Below are 24,692 nucleotides of genomic sequence, written 5' to 3' on the forward strand. Positions count from 1 at the left end.
CTCATTAGCCAGACAGATGAGTTCTGAGTCTTCACTGGGATAAAATAAACCCAAGTAGCAGAGATTATCCAGAGAGCTGAAACCAAAAGCATTGACCAAGAACCCCCAAATTATCACCTTATTCCAAGTGCGACATGGAAGCCAGCTACCCTCGCCATCCTAATCACAAGAAGGACATCGAACACAATCTTTTACAATGCAATTTTGTAACAGTTCACAGAAATATTCTAATAATGGAAGTATTACAGTCAAAATCTAAGAGTACATCAGAAGAAACATAAAGGGCTGGTGGGTGGTGACAGTAAGGGTGGTATTTGACAGCTTTGTGGTTGTAGGCAGCAGAGAAGAGGATGGACCCGTGAGCGTGTTTGTTTTTGGTATTTGTTGGTTTTGGATTTTAAATTTTATGTAATTTTTCCCCCATATAAAACCAGCACCATTTGGGGAAGAAAATAATTGCCATTGTTGCTCAGGAGTCATTTCAACGTAGAGACAACAAAAAGCAGAGAAAATCTAAGAATAGAGCTTAAATTTCTTATTTAAAATGTCAAAATATCTCTAAATTTCAATATTTGACTTAAATTTTTCATCCAAACAAAATTTTGTTGGGGAAATATTTTTATTTATTATCTTTTTTTTACGGTAGAGGAATGATGGTCTGGTTAATCCATTAAAAATTAATGTTTATGAATGGTAGCATTCAGCCTCCACTCTTTCTGAATCCATGTCTTTGTTCTAAATTTATCATCCACAGTATTCTGGAAGATTATGTACAGTTTGGAAATAAAATGCTTATGGCTGTTTGTACATTGAAGATGTATCTGTGCCTATTGCAGGAAATGATAGCAGAGAGCGGGATGCAACTTTGGTTACAAAGTCTGTTAATTTTAAGTACCTGCAAAATTGTTCTGTTCCTATACTATGTTGTTGCTGCAGTTAATCGAAGCATGTGAGACTGTTACTGAGGAAAGTCATTTAAGATTATAATCCCTTTATGGGCCCATGTTTTGAAAAATGTATTTGCCTCTGCAGGCTGAAATTGACCGAGTCCTGTAAAAGAGTGTGGTAGTGAAACGTGGTTTTAGAGAGAGGAGTTCTCTGACTTCATGCCAATTTTGCAGGGGCTGGATTATAATCAGATTGTTTTTAGCCATATTGGGTAACTCTTCTTTTAAACAATAGGCTAAAGAGTCAATCTGAAAGATGAAATGCCTATCCTATTGAATCAAGTGTCATACCAACAATACATGATGTGGGATCGAAGTGAAGTGTTGCCATTCGCATATAAGACATAGTAATGTTGCAAGCTTACAGAGTTTTCAGTTTGGAATAGCCAGCGACCTACTTAATTTCCTTGCATATTTGTAATTTATCAGTGCTAATCCAGGGTTTGTTGTTTTTCCACTAGAATTATTTGATAGCTTGATCCAGTGATTTTTTAAAAAATAAATGGCATTTAAAGTAATTAGGGACTTTGCAACAGTCAAAGCATCTCTGATTCTCAGAGTATCTATTCACATTTTTAGATAAGAAAAGGTCAAATTCTTTTTTAATGTGGAGGTTACCTATCAGAAGAATTTAAGGTAAAGGTTTTAAAAATATTGTTTTCTTACTGTTCTTTTCATATGGCTTTTCTTGTGTATTCTGTTTTACGGAACGCTTCTTATTTTGGGAAGCATGGACTATTAAAACGTCACACAGGTAAACTGTACATTTCCCCCGCAGTGAGAATTAGATAATTTTGTGCGTGCCATTGCATTTTTATAAAACCTCCCACTGTGAAGCAAAAAGTGTGCTGAAGTTGGGATCACCCAACAGATGTAGTTCTCTTAGGAGTAAAAATCACCTATATAGGAGTACATGGCAGCAGGGTCAGAGATTATCTTTGAAAAGTCATGGAAGACGGGAGAGATTCCAGAAAACTGGAAAAGGGAAAATATAGTGCCAATCTATAAAAGGGGAAATATGAACAACCCGGGGAATTACAGACCAGTCATCTTAACTTCTGTACCCAGAAAGATAATGAAGCAAATAATTAAGCAATCAATTTGCAAACATCTAGAAGATAATAAGGTGATAAGTAACAGTCAGCATGGATTTGTCAAAAACAAATTGTGTCAAACCAACCTGATAGCTTTCTTGGACAGGGTAACAAGCCTTGTGAATAGGGGAGAAGCGATAGACGTGGTATATCTTGACTTTAGTAAAGCTTTTGATACTGTCTCGCATGACCTTCTCATAAACAAACTTGGGAAATGCAACCTCGATGGAGCTACTCTAAGGTGAGTGCCTCTGGAGTTAGTCATTTATAATCTCAGCTAACTGTGTGTACATGAGACATTCCTTCAGCCTTCATTTCCCAGGCATTTCAATTTGACAGAGCTTGACTGGAGGACTAAGGTGTAAAACTGTTTAATCTGCATCACAAATTGGGGAAAGTAATTTAACTTCAGAGGAAACTAATTAGATAGAAAGCTAAAATGTTTCTCGGGGGGGGGGGGGGGGGGTGTGTGTGTGTGTGTGTGTGTGTGTAGAAAGAGAAAGCAAGCAAGCATTATAGCTTGCTCACCTAATCAGCAGTTTGACATTCCATCACTCTTGGTGTCTATTGCCTTCTAAATAGGTTTATAATTGGAAAAATTATCTTTAGTATATGCGCTGAAATATATTTTATACTCCATTATGCTGTACATTCTGGCTACCATATAACCTATGATTAAAAACAACAATAACTCACCTAATGGGGAAAGTGATCTTGTAACTAAATTACCAGAACTCTTCAGCAGAATACAAAACCAAAGGTAAGAATTCTCCAAAGTTTCCTGCCTCTGGGATTCAACGAGCAAGTTCCAAAAGGCTATTTTTTAAAAAAAAAATTAATTCAACAGCTTCTATGAAAGAAAGTTAACATTTACCAAGAGCTGCCAATTATTTACTATTCTTAGAATAGAGGAGAAAAGCATCATAACCCCAATATCACTAGGTGGTTGGCAAATGATGGTTTTTCATGGTGAGAGTTATGTTTTATCTGGTATAAAACAGACACTGGAGTTTATGCACAATGGATGAAATTCATTCCTATGCTGAGAGCTAGCACATGGCCTATGCGCCACTTATGATGTACTTAAGCACATAAAATAGGATTTACGTGGGACTTAAATGTTGCACATGCCTTGTCCTTGACCCCCCCACAGGAGTGAATTTTACCCTGTTTGATTAGTATCAAGCCACAAAAATGTAGCACTGTGAAGTTTATGTATCAAGTGAATCTTTTAGCCATATAAACATGCTGGGCCAGATTCTTGTGACAGTAAATCAGTATAGCTTCACTGAGCAACAAGGGAGCTAGATTCTATTCTGCCTCAGGTATCTCAAACGAAATTGTCACCTTGGTTTCTGCTGTAGAGTCTCTGTGGCTTCTAGTGAAAAAACTCAAGTTCTTTATTCAGTTGCAGGTACAGCAAAAGCAATAGTTGCATTAGCACCCAAGGCTTCCCCATGGCTCCCAGAGTCAAACTGTAACCCTTTCTGAGAGGGATCAGCTCTCAGAACAAGGGCCACTCATCCTCCATGCCCAAACATCCTTCGCCTCTCTGCTAACGTCACCCCAAAAGCTGTTAGTCGGCGACAACGCTGTTCTCACTAGGAGCTGCTGGATGTTGAGAACTTTGTTTAGGTGCCTAAATGGGAGAACCATTCTCTTAAAAAACTGCCCCCAAGTGTGGGTGCCAAGATCTTTTGCGGGGGCGGAGGGGGAGAAATCTGGTCAAGTCAAGTCAATGGATTTTAAAGGCTACAATGAAATTCACCAGTAAGAGCTTGTCCTCTAGAGAGCCACTGACCCAGCACTACTGGCATGACCACCACCCTCACAGCTGTTTTCTATTGCCATGTTCTAGTAAACAGGTTTCTGAGTTACTGAAGCATGGAGGAGATGTGGGGGAGGGGTGGAGAGAACATCTACTTTAAGTTTTCCTGGTTACTTTAGCTTCTTTTCACTATGTGGTCTCAATAAAACTAAATTCTCCAGAGAGTGCAGAAAATTTAGGTGCAGGTCTGGCTACTGTTCGACAACATTTAAATTATGTTTGCAATGTTGTTGTAGCCATGTTGGCCCCAGCATGTTGAGAGAGGCAAGGTGGGTGAGGTACTATCTTTTATTGGACCAATTTCTGTTGGTGAGAGAGAGACAAGCTTTTGAGCTTACATAGCGACCAGAAGAAGAGCTCTGTGTAAGCTCAAAAGCTTCCCCCTCTCTCACTCACCAAGAGAAGTTGGTCCAATAAAAGATATTACCTCACCTTCCTTGTCTAACATTTAAATTATTTCAATTTAGTTATTTTTATTTCTACTGCAGTAGTACCTCAGAACCACAAACAGGCATTTGGAGGTCCAATTCAACTCGGCACCATGGGTAGGATTTTCAAAAGTGCCAAAGAGATTTAGGGGCCCATGTTCCACTAGAAAACAATACGACTTGTGCTCCTCTGTCAACGAGGCTTTTTTTTTTTTTTTTTTTGAGAATGTCACCTTGAACAAAGAAAGCTCTCTGCCCCAGAGACCTCACAATCAAAGATACTGTAAGAATATTTAGTGGGAATGCATCGACTAGCCATTGCCAAGATTTACTGATGTTGGTGATTCAATTATACTGCACTCCTGCAATGAAATGAGATCTGCCAAGAAAAGAAACTACAACCATAGAAACTGTGTCCTACAGTATGGCATACGTTTGTGAGGGACTGTGTTTATAGACGACGTGTTCACCATAGACTGGAAGCAAGGATACACAAGTTGTATGCATAGGAAGGAGGCTTTCAGCTAGAGCTGGCTAAAGTATGTCAAGCTGGGAAACTTGAGCTGTGGAGTTTTCCAAAACATCACTGCAAGGGAGCACAGCTATCATCTGTCCAAGCTTGAGCAATCAGAGAAGGGCTAGCAAAGAGAAAGGCTCTGTACAGAGGTCAGAGGGGACTGCGAAGAGCAATTTCTGCTCACACACACAGTGGGACAGATCCTCAGCTGCTGTCAACCGTCATAGTCCCATTTGAAAGCAGTGGAGCTATGACAACTTACACAGGATCTGCTCCCAGTGTGGAGCGACCTCTTGGACGGTAACTACAAAGGCCAAGATTTTCCAACCTGCGTGCCCAAAGCTAGATTCCGGAATCGACACCGAGGCACTTGAGTGACCTGATTTTTTCCCCAGCTTCCATTGACTCAAAAATCTCAACCAAGAATAGTTCCCCATGTTTGTATGATTAAAGTTATAACCATCCCAATTAAAATCCGTGAGCTCAGAGCAAAGACGTTAGGCAAAACTGAATACGTATCTTCGATTGTTGACATATTTGCATACAGCTGCAGCTTTCTGCCTACAGAACAGCAGTTCCCAGGCACTGCAGAGCCGAGCAGAAGCGCTCACCTTGTTCACTGGGGAAGGAAAGATCTAATGGCTCAGGGAGTAGGTAACGAGACCAGGGACTTTCACCACTAGGGCAAGTTTGACCAAACATTATTAACAGCTAATAGCTGTTCTTGTCAAAAATACCTAGGAGGTCTCAATCCCATCCCTAGTCAGCAGGTGTCCACATCACAACTGGCATTGACTGGCAGCTGAAAGATGGCAGGAGAAAGATGTGACTGCATCTACAGTAGGGGAGGGTAGTCCTATCTGGTTAGGGTTGAGGCAGCTTGCTGCACCACTACCCCATACAGCACCTGTTTGGCAGTTAGAGATGCTTTTACAGCACTGTCAACCCACCACTTTTCCAAGCGCACGCCTGCAAACAAGATAAACAGAAAGAAAAAACTATTTGGAGGTAGATAGGTCAGAGGCCAGTGTGAAAAGAAATCAGAATACAGAGTCAGATACAACTGGAAACAAATATATCCTCCTCCTTTTCCTCACGGGTTCATATTTTCCCCCAGCTGCACACACAAACAAACCCCTGCAAAAAAGTTTGTGGCTCATACAGCGCAGGAGGACATATTTTAAGTAGACCACTACTTCGTAATCGAATAGCTAGTGTCAACTAGTGTTTCATAAGAGCCCTGTCCAATCAGTGTCAACACTGTGTTAAGATTCTAGGCAGCAGTCCGACAAGAGAAGAAAGCTTCACGGGAGCATGGGGAGAGGTGGGGGGGAGGGAGGAGAAAATGTTTAAAGCAATTTACCTCCCTCCCAAACTACTCCAGATGATTTCTCAAAAAGAACAAATGGAAACTTTAACCCTTAGCCTTGATTAATTTCATCTACATAATATAGATGCACATGGCAATCAGTTACTGATGAGCAAGTTTTCCTTAATCTGCTGAGCAAAGCTGATATCTATGCAACACTCCACTTTTTTTTTTTTTTTTTCTCTCTCTCATAAGGATGAGCTTTTCATCTGATGCGAGACCACTGAGCTCTTGAGAAATGCCTGGCTTTTCCTTGCTGTGGCTTTTGAAACAGACTTCTCTGCATCCCGGTACAGGGAAATATCACTTTTTTTTCCTTTCATCTTTTTATTTTCTCAGGGGGATTAGGTGCGTTGCAAGCAGCATCATGTCACTCCAAACCCACCTCCACAATGGGGAAGGAAGTGTCCTCCCCCATCAGAGATCCCACTGGCCATTCAAGGAATAGTATGGTTGTGACTCTAAAAAAGGGGTCGGCAACCTTTCAGAAGTGGTGTGCCGAGTCTTCATTTATTCACTCTAATTTAAGGTTTCGCGTGCCAGTGATACATTTTAACTTTTTAGAAGGTCTCTTTCTATAAATCTATAATATATAACTAAACTATTGTTGTATGTAAAGTAAATAAGGTTTTTAAAACGTTTAAGAAGCTTCATTTAAAATTAAATTAAAATGCAGAGCCCCCCCAGACCGGTGGCGAGGACCTGGGCAGTGTGAGTGCCACTGAAAATCAGCTTGCGTGCCACCTTTGGCACCCGGGCCATAGGTTGCCTACCCCGGTCTAAAAGCTGACTGAATACTCCTTCAGCCTGCTGGTCAAGCAGCCATGATGGCCTCAAGAATGAGATGAGCATGTGAATAAGGAGAAGACGCCCCCAGTTTACGCAGAGCAGTGAAATACTTTACTTAACCTTCAACCAGCCTTAACCCAGGCAGTGGCCTTAGTCTAACAGATAAAGATGGTGACTAAAACACAATTTAGGAACTCAAAACTCTTGGCTCCTGCCTCCCAGATGTGCTCTCTATTCCCTTTGTGACCATGGGGGAAAGTCCATAGGCTTGACTCTGAAAGACGCTTTGGTGGAGTGGGGCCACAGTGCTCAGCATTTAAGCACAAGTTTAACTCTAACTATGTGAGGAAGATCAACTGCTGGATCAGGGCCAGACTGCAAAGCACCCAGAGGCGGATTATAGTTTTGTGGGGCCCTGGGCCAAAGCAAGTGGGGGGCCCCTCCCTACCCCTTCTGCTCCTGACAGGGAGTGGGGTCAGAGCATGGGGGCTTCCCCCACCTACCCGGCACTCCTGAAGGGGGGCAGGGTCGGGGCGTGGGGACTCGCTCCGCTTCCTGGCAGGAGCGCCCAGCTGGCAGAGAGGGGTCCAGGCATGGGGGCTCCCATTTTCAGGGACCCCTCCAATTGGCCAGGGCCCCTGAGCATGGACCCCGTTGGCCCAATGACTAATCTGCCACTGACAGCACCTTGCAGAATCGAGTCCTTTGTGCCTAAGTTTCCATGCCTGTAAAAGGTCTGGGGATAGGCGGGTATGTATAGTCTACCCAGGCATGTTGTGAAGCTTTATTCATTAAGATGTCTAAACTTCCAAGAGCCTGACTGGAAGGTACTGAAAAACTGCAAGATGATATTGTTGATATTAATGATTATTATATATATTGTTCTGAGCTAAAATGATCATACCAAGAAAGAGAAATCAGCCAAAGACTCCAAAACAATATATTATTTCTCCTTTATACCAATGTCTTACTGTAAGTGACTTTTTTTGTGCTAGTAACACATTTCTATAAATCCTCATATACAGAAAGCTTTGCTTTCAGAGGGGGGAAGAAAGTGGCAAATAAAATACTACTAATCAAAAGAAACTCAAGCCTCCAGTAACATAACTAAATGTGTAATGTTACAGGTGTTTTATAGCCATGATGTCAGTTCCATTTAGATCATTTTTACAAACCCAGCATGAAATATTTTCCCCAGTACTGGAAACCATGGTTTTGAATCAATTGTTTATTGAAACAGAGAGGCAGTCAGGGAACAGCGGTAACTACCGACCAAAACTTTGAAGACTCGTTTCTCAGCTTTATGCCATCAAGTCACTATCTGGGAAACAGGGAAGATGCACAGTCCTACGCTGCTGGCTTGAAAGTTCATCTGCCTGCAAATCACAGGCACTGAGGAGGGAGGCAGGAAGGGAGTGAGGTAAAGACACATGGGAAGAGAGAGGTATGATCAGTGTTAATAAACAAAGTTAAAGCAATGCATACTGTTAGCCCACTAAGCCATTAGAGATTTTTGTACAAAGAGGCCTGAGAAGTGTATAGTTGGCAGTCAAGCCGCTCTCCTCGTCCCTCACACATACTGTCCTGCGTGTAATGTACTGCAGTTGTCTCCACTGAGTCACACCAATCAGTCTTCTTATAACTGAAAAATAAATACTTCAATAAAATAATAATACCTAGCTCTTGTATTGCACTTATCAGCTGATCTCAAAGTGCTTTACAAAAGAGGGCAGTATCATTATCCACATTTCACAAGGGAGGAAACACAGCGGCAAAGACAGGGGAAGTGTCTTGCCCAAGGTCACCAAGCAGACCAGTGGCAGAACTGGGAATAAAACCAAGGTCTCCTGAGTCCCAGTCCAGTGCTCTGTACACTAGGCGACACGGCCAGTCAAACCCCATGGACTGAGTGCACAAACGTAAGCAATTCCCTCACATTAGGCAACAAGCACAATTTTATCAGTTCACTCGCGCTGCTTGAAGAAAAGGAGTACTTGTGGCGCCTTAGAGACTAACCAATTTATTTGAGCATAAGCTTTCGTGAGCTACAGCTCACTTCATCGGATGCATACTGTGGAAAGTGTAGAACATCTTTTTATACACACAAAGCATGAAAAAATACCTCTCCCCACCCCACTCTCCTGCTGGTAATAGCTTATCTAAAGTGATCATTTCCAGCCCAACTTGATTATCATACACATTGTAAGGAGAGTGATCATTTTAGATAAGCTATTACCAGCAGGAGAGTGGGGTGGGGGGAGGTATTTTTTCATGCTTTGTGCGTATAAAAAGTTCTTCTACATTTTCCACAGTATGCATCCGATGAAGTGAGCTGTAGCTCACGAAAGCTTATGCTCAAATAAATTGGTTAGTCTCTAAGGTGCCACAAGTACTCCTTTTCTTTTTGCGAATACAGACTAACAAGGCTGCGACTCTGAAACCTGTCATCACGCTGCTTAGTTTGGCACCCACACCTGTTCTGCCTGCAGAATGCTCTCACTTCCCGGTTTGCAGGTCCTTCTTGCCTGAAGAACCCCAGAATCCATAAAACCCTCTGAGACTTACAGCCGGGGCACTTTGAAGTCTTGGGAGAATCATGATAAAAGATTCCAATGCAGAAAGATCCCACAGCCCTTCAGGGTTCAGCTCAGATGGAAATGAGACCCTCCAAACAATGAGCACAAACTTCCGCTGAAGTTAGGAAGTGGGATGCTGATTTGAATGGTCTGGAGGGATGAGGATTGGACCAGAGAGGAGGAATGATGTGGGGTTGGCAAGGAAAAGCTAACCTAGAGGGGAAGTGGTGGGAAGTAGAGAGGAGGAGAAATAGGTAGTGAGGATGGGATGGTGCTGAGGGCTGCAGGACCAGTGAAAGCATTTGGGATCTTTGGACTTGCAGTCCTTTATCAAAGGGCAAGAGTTTGAGCTGTGTGAATGTAAATGGGATCTGAACAGGTGGAAAAGAAAGACAGCAGAAGGAGAACAGGAGCAAAGGAGGGGAAAGCAGAGAAAAAACAGCAGTGCTGCCTCCAGGGGGGGAGGAAAAAAAAAGGGAGGAGGGGAAATCACACCACAAAAAATATGATAGAAAACCAAGTTAGAATGACCCATGAAATATACATTTCTAGTTAAAACTAAATGTCTTGATGCCAAATGAAAACGCCGGGTCACGGGACTTCTGGCAGAATTAAACTTTTCTCACTGGTCATCATCATCAGGGGCTCATGGAGCTAATTAACACACTTTTCTTCATTCATTAAGAGGAAGAACACAAATGCTTCACTGCTTTTATGTTCCTACCAGGAGAAACAGATGCTGGGATTCCTCACCTTGGTGTAGGGTGACCAGACTTTCCGATATTATCTAAATTGTAGGGGCTGTGTCTTATACAGGTAACTATACCTGCTGCCCCCGGAAAAAAAAAAAAAGTGTCCCAATTTTTCACACTTGCTCTCAGATCACCCTACCTGCGTCCCCACACTGTCAAGTTTGCCTAAATTAAGAAGCACCATATATGCATAGCCTGATAGATATAATATCACACACTGAACGCAGGTATCACCCATATATAACACATATGCATACATACTACCACACAAACTAAAGAACTCAAGCTATACATTGCCTTAATAGATATTATATTATACACACAACATACTGAATGCACATGAATCACTCATATACAACATATATGCATGCATACACAAACTAAGAAGATGATCAATGTTTGGGAGGGATAGCTCAGTGGTTTGAGCATGGGCCTGCTAAACCCAGGGTTGTGAGTTCAATCCTTGATGGGGCCATTTAGGGATCTGGGGCAAAAATTGGGATTGGTCCTGCTTTGAGCAGTGGGTTGGACTAGATGACCTCCTGAGGTCTCTTCCAACCCTGAGATTCTATGATCATACCACATGTTCAATGTATGCACTGCCTGTACACAGTGCATATCCATGTATACGCACCCTCTCACACAAACCCAGGTTGAAGGCACATGTCCATTGGCCTGCACAAGTCTGTTTTCAAAGCATATTAATGGGTGAGCGCCCAATGTTGAAAGATTTATTGCTCGGAACGATATCTGCTACATGTTGCTTTGTCTGCTAATTGCAATTAGCTTTGCCTTCGGAAGGGATAGGAGTTTAATAAATCAGTTATCTCCAGGAAGAATTGACTTTAAAGTTGTTAGCATTGTAAAGCATAGTATTTGGTAACAGCATTCAAGAAAAAAAAATCTAATTGTGTGTATGTTTGCATTTAGATTGCATAATATGTAGTGTGACTCAGTGCCTAGTTTTTAAAAGAGACTGCCACTGATCAAGGCGCATGCCCTCTCAACAGGTTAAAGAAAATGAAAATTAAGCCCAATTGAATTATTAGCTCTTTTGCCCATTAGCATAAGCCAACACCCAGAGTTTTTTCCTTTTCCTGTTTGGGGTTACAGAGACAAGCATTTCACATGAGTAAAGGGATATTAACCCTGACCAAATTCCAACTCTGGCAATTAAATTCTGCCTCCCTAAGCCCTTCCTGCATACATGCTAAGACACACTGAGCTGTGTTGTTAACCAGACAACATATTTACTCCACAGGTGGCTGTGTGACAGCCAGTATCTCTCCATGTGGGTAATTCTTGCAATACATGAGTCTGGTGATCCTGTGGGATGAAAGTTGCTTGTACAATAATCATGATGATGGTCCAGGTAACCCATTGCAGGAAAAGCTGTCATTATCAGAGCTCAAATACTATCATTCCAAACTCTCCTAGAAAAACAAAGATGCTCTTCTTCAAATGAGTGCGCTTTATCACTTTCTGTAAATATTTATTTTTTAAAAAGGGTCTATATGGAACCATATTCAAGGTGCTTTATAAAGAGATTCACTAAGGGCTTGTCTTGGGGAAAAGCTCAAAATAGCAAGTGCAAAGTAACTATTCTACTTTAGCTCCCCCTGTGGGCACTCGGTGTGAAATAAGTGTCTCCACTGGGAGCTAGTGTGGAAGAGCTATTGTGCTTTAACTTCCCATCTTAGCTATTTCGCACAAACTTCCCCATGAAGACTAGCCCTAATTCACATACCCTGCACTGAAGTAGAAATGTTAAGTGACCTGACCTGCAGCACACAGCTACAGATGAAGTCAGTGACAGAGCCAGGCTTCACGAGTTCCAGGCTTCTCATAACAATAGACCAGGGGTTCTTAACCAGGGGGTTGTGTCCATATTTCTGGGGAGCTTGCAGCCACACCCACCCCCTTTTTTAAAAAAGAAAGGTTTCTTGCCCTTATGGTTGCAGGGAAAACCTTAAATATATAAACCAAGGGTAAATTGGTACAGTGATGCCTGCCTGAGTCTGCAGGCAGCCTGAAACAATAGCCCTAAGACAGGGGCTGTCAATCTAGTAACCATCCTGTCCTTCTCATGTTGCTAAATAGGATGCTGCATGGGAGGGGGGCTGAGGAGAAGGAGTTCCCAGTGTGGAAGATGGTGTCCTGTATGAAAGATTAAGGGCCACTGTACTGAACCAGAACTCCTCTGTTAACCAAATCTCACAGTTCTGTTCAGCAACACCAGATGTTACTTCACAGAGAGAGCCCTGCCTTTCTCTGCACCCTGATCAGAGATATCCCCAACTCTGAACTGTCTGACTACAAGTGTCTCACTTTTAAAAAAAAAAAACCCCAAAAACCCACCACCACCACCCCCACCCCCCACAACATTGTAAGGTAACGGACAATACCATCCACAAGAGCATGTGACAACACTGACGTCAGGATAATTTTGCACCACATCTCTAAGCTCATCCACTTGGGCATTAGGCTGAATCCAGGAAGAATCTCCTCGTTCGACACTGAGAAAAGTGGGCACAGATAGCGGATTAAAAGTGGATTGCTATCATGTTGCCGGGCTTGTCACTGCTTTCCCTCCCCAAAGCTATCAGATCACAGAACTCCAGGAACCACTGAAGGGTGTCATTTTTATTTACTTGCTTAAGGATGACTACAACAGGGTCTCCTAAGTTTTTTGTTCCTGACCTCCCCTAAGATACACAGTACACTGTTCAGGTGACATACTGCCTCACAGAGCAGTTATAAATGCCAACAGGTCAGCAATAATCATGTTACTGAAAATAAGTCATCAGCTGGAATTACTCTCCTTCCTCTCCCTTCCCCCACCCCCATAGTTCTGGTACACAGCAAATACTATTAGGCTGGTATTCTTACGGGTTTGTGGGACCTGAATCAAGTCACTGTAACATTACACCAAAGATCTCCCAGTAAAAGTCTAAATCATCAAGATGACTGGATTCCTAGATCTCTGCCTTTATAGTAAGGGATTGTCTATGCTAGGGGATTGTCCTGATCACAGCCATCAGTGGCCAGGCTTTGGTATACAGTAGAACCTCAAAAAGAAAAGGAGGACTTGTGGCACCTTAGAGACTAACAAATTTATTTGAGCATAAGCTTTCGTGAGCTACAACTCACTTCATCGGATGCATTCAGTGGAAAATGTAGAACCTCAGAGTTTCGAACGCCTCAGGACTAGAGGTTGTTCATAACTCAGAAATGTTCCTAACTCTGAACAAAACGTTACGGTGGTTCTTTCAAAAGTTTACAACTGATCATTGACTTAATACAGCTTTGAAACTTTACTATGCAGAAAAAAAAAAATGCTGCTTTTAACCCTCTTAATTTAAATGAAACTCGCACAGAATCAGTTTACATACCCTGTCAAATCTTTTTTTAGTAGGTTTACATTTATACACAGTACTGCACTATATTTGCCCTTTTTTGGGAGGTGCGGGGGTCTTTGTTTCCGCTACTGCCTGGTTGCATATTTCTGGTTCCAAATGGGGTGTGTGATGACCGGTCAGTTTGTAACTCTGGTGTTTGTAGCTCTGAGGTTCTAGTGTAGCTTGACCCAGAGCAAACCTCAGTGTAGACAGACAAAGCTGCTGTTTGCACCTGGGGAACTTACTTTCAATGGTCAGCTGCATCAAAGGCAGCAAGAACTCCATTCCTAATTACAACACAGACCAAGATCTGTGATTAAGTCAGGTGTTTCAAAATAAGGCTAGAAGTTTTTGAGCTTTGTTATGCAAAAAGTCAGGAGAAGAGCTATGCCAAGAGTCACTGAAGACAACACTGTTCTGGAAGAGTCACCTGTGAATTGTGCGTATCTGTGCACATGCACAAGTCCCTCCACTTCAGCACATAAAAAGACAACAAATCTCATGGAGGTTCCCCCTTAAAAAAATACATTTAAAAAGAATCTGTACCAAAATTCTTCACAGGAGAAGATTTTTAAATCAGAGCTAAATAAAACTCTGAAATTAGAAACTGGCAATGAAAAGGCGGATGGAAACTGCCCCCACAGAATCAAAAGGAAGTTGCAGAGTCCTTATTTAAATGACAGGTTTCAGAGTAGCAGCCGTGTTAGTCTGTATTCGCAAAAAGAAAAGGAGTGCTTGTGGCACCTTAGAGACTAACCAATTTATTTGAGCATAAGCTTTCGTGAGCTACAGCTCACTTCATCAGTGGATTCGATGAAGTGAGCTGTAGCTCACGAAAGCTTATGCTCAAATAAATTGGTTAGTCTCTCAGGTGCCACAAGTACTCCTTTTCTATCGAAAGAGCCATTTTCCCCTCTCTTATGACCTGCACAGCTGACCTTCCCCATCACCCCCTCCCCCCCCCCCCAGTAGAACTCAAAGCCCTGAGGCCAGAAAGCTCAGATTTCTACGGTAGCTAGAAAAAACTTCCCTGCTTCTCTTTCCTTAGTGATTTGCTACCCATTTTTATGAACTTGGATGCACCAATCTTCCCATTTCCCAAGTTTTGCCGTGAAGGCAAATACACTTGCTGCCTGTAGTGAAGTTTTGTAGGATCTTTTGGGTAGAAGGGAAAAAAAGTTCCAGGTTTGAAAATTGCAGGTTATACGTTCTGTTCAAGTTCAACAATCCTTCATCTATTGTTAAGTCAGAGACCACATGTTGAGAGTTAGACTTATATAGGACTCTGGGGACTAATCGAGGAATGATTTCAGCGTCTAACTGTGCTGCAACCAGGCACTTAGGATGCAGAGCACAAGTTTGCAATAGTATTGTACATTGCATTAAAATGGCTTTTTGATACATTTCTGCAAATAACTAATGAAGAAAAAAAATCAACCTGGCATTTAACATAATTCTTCCTCTCTGCCCCCCAACCTTACATTCACATTTGTGACAAACAGCTTCTGTCTTCAATTAGGTCCGTTTTATGTATGCATCAAGCCACCAAATATGACAGGGCTTTTATTCAACAGCAGTTTATCTAATATTCACATACTTTGCAAAATAGCATTTTTAAAATACCTAGCCAAAAAGAAAGAGTGCTCCATTAAACAGTGGACAGGAAAATACACAAAAGCAGCAAAAAAGGAACTGAATGTTTTATTATATTAAGCAATCAAGCCTGTCACACATTGAAAACACAAAGCACTGGAAGTTTAAGTGGGCATACTCCAAGGGCCTTACATGGGACACACTTTTTCAGAAATTCAGAAAGCGCTCCCTTATCAACGTACCACAGTAAGAAGCTGGATCTCTATTTATTTATTTTTTTAAATCTAGAGCAATAACTTCTCTTGACAGCATGACAGCTGACATTCTTAACTGAAAAAGCTGTGTGCCAAGAATTATCAGGCCTGGCTTTTCTCTCCCTGATAGATGACAGAGCGAAAAACAACAACAGCCACACACATCTCATAAATCACAACTTTTATTGAATGCCTTGCCATATAATAGCAACAGTCAAACTGAATAAAGACACTTTTCAGTGCTCATCTGTAAAATACTGTGGAAAAACAGATTACTTCTAGCACTAAAGTTATATCCTGGATAAAGCAGGTATTAATATCAGGGCCAGGCGTTATGTTCAATACGCAGTTACCTGAAAGATTTTTAGGCAAATTGAAGGGAATACAGAGATAAAAACCAAAAGTGAGTTAAGGGCTGGAAGGACAGAGGAAGGAGGGAAGACTGAAATATCTGAATAGGAGAGGAAAGCATTGTAATGGCCAATAAAGTAGCAAATGATCAAAATCTGGCCCAATGCATAAGATGAACCCATTACAGGCACCCAGATGTTGCAAAAGCTGATGGTACGTGCCCAGATTTTTCCCGCTAGGAGAACAAATTATTTGGCTGAGGTTGCTTGTTTGTTTTTTGCATGGTGGGATTTGCAAGGTGAAGGAGCGTAAAGAACTTCAGCATGCTGTGTTGGGATGATCTGAATGGGGCAGCCCTAGTTAGGAAAAATTAACTTAATGTATAGCACAATGGGGTTCTCACCATGACCAGGACTCCTAGGAGCTACAGTAATAGAAATAATAATAATTTGCACATCATCTAAGACAATGGGCCTCTGCAAACTTCTGGAAAATAGAAGATAATTAATGTTTCCTTAAAGTTGGCTACAGATTAGAGATGTTCACACATTTTCCATAAAAGAAAAAAAAAATTGTGGAAAAAAATCAGTTTGCAGTGAAAATTTTAGTTCTTCTGGAACCAAATTTTCAGTGTTTCAACAAAAAAACCAAACCTATAAGTTGAAGAAACATATTGATAAAAATGAAAAAAGTTTATCTCTGTCCAAACTTTTGCAGTGGGGGTGGGGGAAGCATTTCCCAACCAGCGCTGCTTTGGGTACGTATCACTTCTCTTCCAAGTTTTGGGACTGGAGTTGCCAATAGTGAAATCACGGTTGGCCAATCTAGTGGAGGCAGTTTCATAGCAGAACTATTTTTAATGAACAGAAAGAAAGGAGAAGGTTGAAACTGACTCCTTTCAAGGATCTAGATATGTTGACCACAGCAACTCTACAACACCAAAATATGTCCGGGTTTAAATGTATGAGATATTGATTAAATCAGCTATGAAATGTCAGTTTTTTGAGCAGATTAATCTTACTTTCTAGAAACAGACTTATTCTTTAAAAGTTTTCGTGTTCGCCAGTTATATCACACCTTACCAGTGACCAGCAAAGACTAACTTATTAAATCTTATACACAGTATAGTGCCCCTCTGGGGGCAATCAATCATACAGCCTGACAAATATATTTACAAAATGCCCAGAAACACACAGCTACAATGTTGCTAGCACAATCTGATCATTCTGAATCTAGCACCGAAATAATATCTATCATAATAATACCACCTCTCTCTTCTACAGTGCTTTTCATCTGTACATCTCAAAGCGATTTACAAAGGAGTCAGTATCATTATCCCCATTTATCCCCAGACTTATTTTCTCTCCCGGTTTATAAGACGCATGCTAGAATTTTCAATCCAATGCAATTTGTGTTATCTGACTAGTTGAAGTAAATAGTATTTATAGAGTCATCTCTGAGTGCATAAATCCCACCATGGTTCCATGTAGTTGCAAATACTTCGTACTTTTATAGCATCTTTCAGTTGAACATTCAACTAAGCACTTTACTTTTTAATTTAAAGAGAATAAGATCCTTTAAAAAGTGTGTGGTTTTTTTTAAATCTCTCATAAAAAATATTTAAATACAAAGTCTTCCATAACATACACCAAGGAAAGTAGGGGGGCATTGGTACACAAAATTTATCAGAACTCTTACTGTCACATATTAAAGGCTCATGCGGTTAATCCACTTTTCAAGAGGGAATAAAGGTGATAAGGACTACAGCTGGTATTATCAAAGTGAGGCGCAGGGACCCTCTTTTTGTTCTGTGTTTGTACAGTGCCTAGCACAATGGAGTCCTGATCCATGCCTTGAGCTCCTAGGTGCTACTGCATTACAAATCATAAGTTGCAACAAAATACTGGCCCAGCTCCCCTGGAAATTCAATATAATGCAAGATAGGCCCTTAACTCCTTTGAAAATCCAAGTCTCAAGTTATACAGAGAACTTCTGATCCCAGTGGATTGGAGTCCACATTTCTACAGTCACAACTGGCACTCTCAAACACCAAGGGCCTGAGTTCTACAAGTGCTATGCACCTGTAGCTCCCAGTGACTCCAACAACTGTTGTGGGTGCTCAAAACCTCTGAAAATTGGGACCCAGACATAGAAAGAACCACACATCTCGTCCCTAGAGGTGGTCCCCCCAGAGCAAGTACATTGGTGGGGAAGCTCACATTGCTGTGATCATGGGCTGTACTCATTCTGTGACTAAAAGAGACCTTTTCATCCTCCAAGGCTGTCAAGCCTAGTCACCATTCCCTAGCATTAAATTCACACCAAAGCCCACAAATGTAAATGAACTAGCAGCAAAAGAGTTCTGAAAACAACACAGTAATGACAAGAATTAGCTCCGATAAAAGATAGACCCCTTCAGTTCTCTCTGCACGTCTCAGTGACTTCTGCAATGGATTGGGAGACTTGTTGAAACCAGACTTCTGTGATTTCAATACCACACAGTCAAATGGCCTTACAAGGAAGTTGCTTTGAAGGGAGGCAGAAATGCAAGGTCAAATATGGTCAAGACATAGAAAAGATGATCTCCAACGATCAGGTAATGATGACAGGTTTGTTCTTAGCCATTACAAACTTGTACACCTTAACCAGGCAAATATTTCATTTGCATTCTGATACAGTCTCAACTCTAGTATAAAGGGTATAAAGAGCATAAAGTGACATTTGCAGGGTGATACTCTACCCACAATGCATTCTGAGGGTGCGTCTACACTGCAACCAGAGGCAGATTGCATAGGCATACCCGCTTTAGGTTTAATCTAATTAGCACAGCCAAAACCAGCAGCGAAGACACAGCGGTGTGTGCTTCAGTGCAGGCGTGCCTGGAACCCTGGGTACATACTCGTGCTCCGAGCCCATGCCAGGGTCTGTGCCTCCGCAACTTTACTGACATTTTTAGCCACACTCCCTAGATTAAAGCTACTATGGGATTTGTCTACACAATATGCAATTGGTGTGTGGGTTACATAATCACACCTCCGACTGCTGTGTAGACATATCGTAGAGAACGAAGGAAAGTGCAAATGTAGGTGTGATCTAAATTTAACCTTCTTAACTGAAACTTGTAGGATTCCGTGCAGAGGAAAGGATAGTCACTGCGTCGTAGCTTTTTAGGCAGAGATGGGGCCAAGGCTAAATGTAAAATCCAAGTATCCTTGAACTTTGCAGCAAAATTTTGCACCTTCAGCCCGTCTCTTGAAGTCTTCAAATCAAGCCAGGATGCCTTTCTAGAAAACACGCTTCAGCTGGTCACTGAAGCAGTAACCAAATGAAGCTGTATGGTCTCTCTTGTACAAAGGGCCAGACTAGATCTGATGGACCCTTCTGGCCTTAAAGCCACACTATGAAACTTTGACTCACTGCTTTTAAAAGGAGAATGCAAGACTGAACCAGGACAGTGAAACCCCAGTGCATTTGCAGCCCAACTACTACAGCTTGTGGGGGGAAGGGGAGAAAGGCAGGGACAGGGGCATACCATTCATGCCTCTCATCCTCCCAAGGCCCAAGTGAAAATGACTTAATCCGAGGTACGCAAGGAAGGATAAATGTGCTGGAAACCACAAAAGACAAATTATTTGAACCTGCATGAATTTACTGGAGTGCCCATTGCCTCAGCCTAACAATTCACCATTTCTGACGTAAACAGATTTACAAACACAAGTGAGAGACTCTCAAAATTGGCAGCTTGCTCTAAGCTGAGAAACGTGCCCCCATGATAGAGGAACAGTGGAGAGGTATTGAGGCACTATGTCTGCACTTCCACACCCCACCAAATACCCTGCTATGGAACCCCAGCAGCCCTGAGCTTGAAATGTCTCACAACTTTGCATGTTAATTTACATTTTGCTGCACCTCCAAATTCCCCCTCTCCAGGCCAGGTTTGGAGCACACTGGCAGGGCAGCACAGGGGAAGCATGCACTACTGCGATCTGTTAACAAATGGAGGAATCAGATCTCCACGGATGTCAGGTCTTCTCCATGGAGAATAAATCGCTCTCTACTTACAGTTTAAAAGGCTTTTAAAGACAGTTTCCCGCCACACCACTCCCACTCCAAGCTGTTCTGCTATTGTGACCTGGTGATATACAAATGGCTGACATCTGGCATCACTCCTGATGTAACCATCAGACTTTGGACATGGAAACAAAGAATGACCCGTTTGTTTTTCTTCCGCATGCCAGCTTTATTTGGTTGGAGGCTGTTCTTATTCTCCACAAAGGATTACTCAAGCAGGCTGGAGATTCTGCAACTGGGACTCAGAATCCATTCAGTGGTTTTTAAAATGCAAGCTCTGATCTTAAGATAGATAGATAGATAGATAATGGAATGCACAACCTCTTGAGTTTTTAAGTTTTCAACACTGTGCTATCGGGAGAAGTGAGTGCATATAAGCTCCTTGCCTTCTTTTAGGTTTGAACAGTACCTAGTGCATTGTAGGTGCTACCACAAACAAACTACATAGTACACACACACACACACACCCCCAGTGTGTTCAACTGACCTAAGCGTTTAGAGTTGGTTTTTCAAAAGCATTCAGGCCTAACTCTGCTTCTGTTGAAGTCAATGGAACTACTTACATGCTCAATCTGGATCCAAATTTCCAGGTAGATACATTCTACCCATTTCAGCTCCCCCCGCAGTTACAAATGGACATGGCTTTCCTCTTTGTGTCATCTCCTAATACATGGGTTCTCGACCTTCTTCTTTCTGAGTCATCCCCCACCCCCACCATGCTATAAAACCTCCATGGCCCACATGTGTCACAACACCTGTTTTGCTGCATATAAAAGCCAGGGCAGGCATTAGTGGGTAGCAAGCTGGGCAACTGCCTGGGGCCCCGTTAAGCTCTATTGATCAGGCTTCGGCTTCAGCCCCAGATGGCGGGGCTCAGGGCCCGCGGCTTCAGCCCCATATGGCAGGGCCTCGGCTTTCCGCCCTGGGCCCTAGGATTGGCAGCCCCCCTGAAACCTGCTTGCAGCCCCCCAGGGGGCCCAGACCCCTGGTTGAGAACCACTGTTTTAATACACTCTGGTGTTGCTATGCACTACCCTGCTACACACAACTGTCATGCACTACCCTAGGGACAGAGATCTACATTTCAATTGTAGGTTTGCAATTACTCCTGTAGGTTTCACTATGAAGAAAGTGCTGTGAAAGGTGCTATGCAAAATCCTTTTATTTCTTCCTCAGGAAGTTTAAAAAGATAAAGGAGGAAAAAAAATCCTTTTCCAAATTCCATCTGCTCCTGCTACTATCCTGCATGTAAACCTACACTCCTGGATTTGTGACATCCCAACTTGTTGAGCAGGAAATAGCTAGAGGCCAGCTACTTCAGGTTGGAAATAAGTAGTAACACAGATAATGTGTTCGCTAAAACATTCCATTAAAAAAATAATTTTAAGGGTAAGAAAAAAAGAGAGAGAATACAAGACCTAAATAGTTTTGGCTCTAAACCAAATGTTTTCAAAGAGTTTTCCAGATATTAGCAGCTCTTTAATTTCTAGTCTTTCACTCTTTGTTCTATTAAAAACTCAAAATTCAGATTAATGAAAATTCAAACATGTTTCTGTTCACTAAGCATGTAGCCATAAATATCAGCATGTATTTTATTATTTCTAATCTACAACAGAGGTAGATGGGAAGGAGACCTATATTCTACTAAAATGCTGCATCATTCTTTCTCTATAAGTGCCCGTTACCAGTCACTACCTATATGCAAGTCTAATTTTTATGCCACTATTTGAATACATTTTCAAGCTCAGAAAGCAAGCCAGTAGTTTAGCCCATCCGGAGCTAACTCAATCTGACAGCCATAGCATTGATGCCTGCCAGTGTTGATTGACTGGTTGGATATATTTAGACTGGGGGGGATGAGGGAGGGAGCAAACAAGTTGTTGTGATACTGAACTTGAGTATATTGTTGGTAACAGCAGGCACCAAAAACAACAATACTGATTCAGCTACATCATTCTGAACCCAACGAATGGAGATTTTAGTGCCACATAAAGGATACATAGCCCATTTAGAAGAGTAATTAAGGAGATCTGACACTGGACTTTATACATACAAAATGAAATGATCATTTTCCCCTCATACATCTCCTAAGAACACATATGGATGAGAGAGGGGGCAAAATTTGAAAGCCAATTTTGTTTTTAATGCAAAGACCAAATATATAGGATATATATACATATACCAGACTTTCTCCCCCACTCCCTCCCACATTCAAATAAAATATTCTTTGGGGGTGGAGGTACCAAAGCATTGCGCAGTGCTTAAAGACTTGATTTTATTTTTTAAAAATTATTTATTTGAGCTTTAGAATGCTGAAATGTGGCCTGGAAGATAAAATACAGTTTTTTATATATAGATAAATATGCACATATATGTATTCCTGATATTTTTACGGGGAAAAAATGGAAGAAAAAAAATATTGGGGGGGGGGGGTGTAAATAGTGATTTTCTCTGATTTTTTTTACTCTAACAATATTATGAATTTCAAGCGTAGTTCTCCCTGGTTTTGCTGCAGGACTTGTTAGATGCCTTGGAGATAGACAGAGAGCTCATTATGCACATCTGAAAGGAGGACTAGTGGATATTCGACAGCATCAAACTCGTGAAGCAAACAGGCAAAAATGCCAGACTATAACTTTTTACATAAAGCAGCAAAAGAGAAAAGAGGACAAAGATCATTTAAAAAAAATCCTTTTGCAAGTCACCTCTGACTTCAGAGGCCCCCCTCCCACAGGGGATACATGATGCATATGTGCACCCTACACGTCATGATAAAATTCACCCTCTCTTCTTCACAGAGTCAGTGCCAGCAGCCTAACACCCACAAACTGCCCTGGCACCAGTGAGCACCCATAGAGCAGGATTTCAAGATCAGACTTCCAGGGAGTTGCCCTGATCTGGAAAGATGCAAAAGCAAGCAACTTTCTGAATGGTGAAGACATCTGTCTGTCTCAGTACTTCTGTGGGTCCCATCACCTCAGTATCTTGGCAGTTCAAACATTAATGAGTTTTTATCTTCCCATACACTCCTCTGAAACAGGCAAGTGTTACCCCCTGTACAGATGGGGAAGTGAGGGCAGATAAATTAAGTGACCATCTGCCCAAGGTAACACAGGAAGTCTGTTACAGAGCTAGGACTTGAACCTAGATGTACAGGTCCCAGCCCAGTGTTTTAACCACAAGTCATAGAATATCAGGGTTGGAGGGGACTTCAGGAGGTCATATAGTCCAACCCACTGCTCAAAGCAGGAACAATCCCCAATTTTTGCCCCAGATCCCTAAACAGCCCCCTCAAGGATTGAACTCACAACCCTGGGTTTAGCAGGCCAATGCTACACTGAGCTATCCCTCCCCCAATCCTACCTTCCCTGCCAGACAAAACATTCAAGGGGAAAAAACCCAACAACTCTGCTTCTCTTTCTGGTACAAATAGCTCAAGTTTCTGGAGAATTTAGTACATTTAAAAAAAAAAATGAAACACAACTTTTACCAAACATTTTCAAAAGATTGGTACAACCTTAAAATTTAAATATTTAGCTTAAGGGGGGGGGGGGGGGAGAGCTTAAATGTAGGCAGATTTGAGCACCAGAGCCTTAATTTATCAATTAGATGCCATCTGTGGATTGTGTTCCTTGAAATAATTGTTGAATTTGACAATGCACTGCTGCTTTACAAAGTTTCTGCCAGCCTTGCTGCCATTTAATTAAATTTCTGCACTTAACTTTGATTGCACTGAAAGCACTGCTGCTTTCTACAGATTGAGTTCCTTAGCCACCTGCTGTGTTAGAACTAACCATGTTTCCACAGTTATATCAAAAATTATGTGTTTGGTTTTTTTAGTTTTGTCTTTTCCCCTGTCTTCAGAAAAAAAAAAAATAATGAAAAAAGATCAACGCTTTGAGCACACTGAACAGTTTATGGCTTTAACATACAAGCAGACACGACTTATATCTCTCAGGAAAGGTCGGGGTGTTTTTCTATCACAAAGCAAATCAATGGACAGAATGGCATAACATTAAACACATCAAATTTTGCTTAAACAAATGATTCTTGTTGCAATACAAACTAGTTGAGAGAGAGAGAGAGAGAGAGAGAGAGAGAGAGAGAGAGATTTGCAGATAGATACAGGAGTCAGGTTGACATTCTATCCTTAACTCTTAACATTGTTTGGGAAATAAAGCGTCTACCACACTGCCAGTTTAACAGAATAAAGGGTCTCAAAAGCTTAGAAATACTACCAGGCATTATGCTTACTACTGTGAGTAATCCCACTGTCAGCACTACGGGCCAGATTGTCAGCTCTTAGTCTTGTTGAGTAGTATTTTACTCCACAAATCGCTCCACTGTAATGAAGTGATTACAATGGGGCTGTCACACAGAATGAAGTTAGCATATGGCTCTATGCTTGAATACTGTAGCAATAAGTGTTCGCAGGATTGGACCACAAAGTAACATAGGTACAAAAGATGGCTCAGATGCAGTGGCTATGATATAGTAAAAAGAAAAAGGAGTACTTGTGGCACCTTAGAGTACTCCTTTTCTTTTTGTGAATACATACTAACACAGCTGTTACTCTGAAACCCATGATATAGTAAGATGATGTACTCCTGATTACAAATATCCCAGAGGTAATGGTGAAGATGAATGGACTAATGTTTTGAATCCACTCTATCAGAAAAGTTTTTATAAAACTGTCCAAAGCAATAACACACTTATCTTTTTTCC

At 41.6% G+C, this 24,692-nt stretch overlaps 1 protein-coding gene across 6 annotated transcripts in view; it reads right to left on the reverse strand.

Annotated features, from left to right (window-relative positions):
* MSI2 (musashi RNA binding protein 2) overlaps positions 1 to 24,692 on the reverse strand; it is a 379,996-nt gene that overhangs the window by 275,793 nt on the left and 79,511 nt on the right. The window lies entirely within an intron of this gene.

Source organism: Eretmochelys imbricata, chromosome 17 (assembly GCF_965152235.1).
Source record: "Eretmochelys imbricata isolate rEreImb1 chromosome 17, rEreImb1.hap1, whole genome shotgun sequence".
NCBI lineage: Eukaryota > Metazoa > Chordata > Testudines > Cheloniidae > Eretmochelys > Eretmochelys imbricata.